Below are 3,088 nucleotides of genomic sequence, written 5' to 3' on the forward strand. Positions count from 1 at the left end.
CGCACCCCCTCAGCTACCCGCCACAACCTCACACCTCCCCCAACTAATCTCCTGCAACTCCCCACCTCACTAACTACCTCCATGAACCCCTAACTACCTCCCCAACCATCACACACTGACCATCCAACCTCCCCACTGACCATCCGCCTGTGGAGTGGGTGGATGGTCGGTGGGGAGGTCGAATGGTCAGTGACAGCCTCACCCGATCCGGCCCACTTACCTTACACACTGACCTTCTCCCTGGCTTGCCAAGTGCCATGAGAGAGAAGTGGCTTTTTCACTTCACTCAACTCTGTTGCAGTCGACTGAGAGGATTCCTGCACAGCTGCATTGCATATTTCTCACTCAGCCGAGTCGGAAGGTCAGGCGAGAAAGGTCCAGCCGCGTTCTAGTGCAATTAAAAAGGACAGGAGCGGCAATCTGACTGTGATTGCCACTTCTTGCAAGTTCTGGCCTGTTTGTTTCAGGTCAATGACCTTTCAATCTGCAGCATTTTGTTTTTGTTGAAGAATGGAGCTGGATTGGAATAGTGTGTTTTTTTAGGATGATTGTAACTCTTACATTATGCATTTAAACCTAAGTTACTTTATGCCACTGGTAAGAAACACAATGTGGAATTCTTGTGGCACAATGATAGCATCCCTATCTCTGGGGCAGAAGCTCCAGGTTCAAGTCCCACTCTGGGGCTTCATGGCCACAGAAGATGGGTTCACAATGTGGCCAAGCAGGTTCCTTCCAAAATGCCTGATGGCAGGCGGTGAAGAGAAGGAGAGTTTCCTGGTTGGCCATACTGCAGAAGCAAACAGCAAAACACTGCAATACTTAATTGCCAAGCTTAATCATGGATCAATCCAATGGAATTCCATGGTCGCCAACACCCTCTTGGGCATAGCACCTGGAGGAGGAGGAAGACCATAAGGTGTAGGAGCAGAAGTAGGCCATTCGGCCCATCTGGTCTGCTCCACCATTCAATGAGATCATGGCTGATCTGACAATCCTCAACTCCACTTTCCTGCCTTTTCCCCCTTGATTCTCTTACTGATTAAAAATCTATCTCAGCCTTGAATATACTTAATGACCCAGCCTCAATGGCCCTCTGTGGTAAAGAATTCCACAGATTCACTACCCTCTGAGAAAATAAATTCCTCCTCATCTCTGTCTTAAATGGGCAACACCTTACTCTGAGATTATGCCCTCTGGTCCTAGACTCTCCCACAGGGGAAACAACCTCTCAGCATCTACCCTGTCAAGCCCCCTAAGAACCTTATATGTTTAACTTCACATTTTCCCAAATTATATTCCATCTGCCAAGTTTTTGCTCACTCACTTAATCTCTGTAGACTCTTTGTGTGATCCTCACTGCTTGCCTTCCACCTATTTTTGTGACATCCACAAACTTGGAAATAGTACATTCATTTCCCCCATCTAAGTCATTAATATATATTGTAAATAATTGTGGACCCAGCACTAATTCGTATGACACGCCACTAGTTACAGGTTGCCATCCTGAAAATGTCCCCCTTATCCCAACTCTGTCTTCTATTAGTTAGCCAATGCTCTATCCATGCTAATATACTACTCCCAACACCATGGGCTCTTATCTTATTAAGTAGCCTTATGTACGGTGCCTTATCGAACGCCTTTTGTAAAGTCAAATATATTACATCTACCGGTTCCTCTTTATCTATCCTGCATGTTACCTCCTCAAAGAATTCTAATAAATTTGTCAGGCATGATTTCCTCTTCATGAAGCTATGCTGACTCTGCTTGATTATATTATGCATTTCTAAATGCTCTGCTATTACATTCTTTATAATAGACACCAACATTTTCCCAATGACAGATGTTAAGCTAATTGGCCTATAGATACCTGTTATTTGTCTCCCTCCCTTTTTGAATAAGGGCTTTACATTGGGAGTTTTCCAATCTTCTGGGACTTTTCCAGAATCTGTGGGTTCTTGGAAGATTACTATCAGTGCATCCATTATCTCTGTAGCTACTTCCTTTAATATCCTAGGATGCAACCCATCAGGTCCAGGGGAATTATCGGCCTTTAGCCCCATTAGTTTCCCTAGTACTTTTTCTTTAGTGATAGTTATTGTATTTATTTCCATCCCCCTTTTGCCCCTTGATTATTTAGTATCTTTGGAATGCTATTAGTGTCTTCTACCGTGAAGACTGATGCAAAGTATTTATTCAACTCCTCTGTTATTTCCTGGTTCCCCATTATTATTTCCCCAGCCTCGTTCTCTAAGGAGCCTATGTTTGCTTTGGCCTCTCACTTCCTTTTTATATATTTAAAGAAGCTCTTGCTGTCTGTTTTTATATTACTTGTTAGTTTACCCTCAAAGTTTATTTTCTCCCTCTATTATTTTTTTGGTCATCTTTTGTTGGTTTTTAAAACTTTCCCAATCCTCTGGTTTACCACTAAACTTCGCCACATTGCATGTTTTTTCTTTTAATTTGATACACTCTTATGAATTCTTGCTCATGGCTACCTCTGCCAATTTGATTTTCTCAGTCTACATGAAGATTTAAGTCACCCATGATTAATGTACTGCTTTTTCTACATGCCCTCATTATCTCCTGATTTACTCTCTGTCCCACAGTATAGCTACTGTTAGGGGGCCTATAGGCTACTCCCACCAGTGTCTTCTTCCCCTTGTTATTTCTTACCTCCACCCATATGGATTCAACATCTTCCGATCTAAGATCATTTATTGCTATTGTACTTGTTCCATCTCGTACTAACAAAGCTATCCCACAACCCTTTCCTTCCTGCCTGTGCTTTTGAAAATCACATACCCCTGAATATTTAGTTCCCAGCTTTGATCTCCTTGTAACCATGTCTCTGTAATGGCTATAGGATCATACCCATTACCCTCTATTAATGCCGTTAATTCATTTATTTTGTTCCAAATACTATGTGCATTTAAATAAAGAGCCATTAATTTTGCCTTTTTACCATTTTTCCCCCTTTGACCCTATTTGCTGCTGATTTTTGTACACCCTGTCCCTTCCTGTCACACTCTGGGTATCATTACCTAAATAGCTGCCCTGCAATGCTGCCACATCCTTTTGCTTTGTA

Source organism: Cetorhinus maximus, chromosome 8 (genome assembly GCF_964194155.1).
Source record: "Cetorhinus maximus chromosome 8, sCetMax3.hap1.1, whole genome shotgun sequence".
Lineage (NCBI taxonomy): Eukaryota > Metazoa > Chordata > Chondrichthyes > Lamniformes > Cetorhinidae > Cetorhinus > Cetorhinus maximus.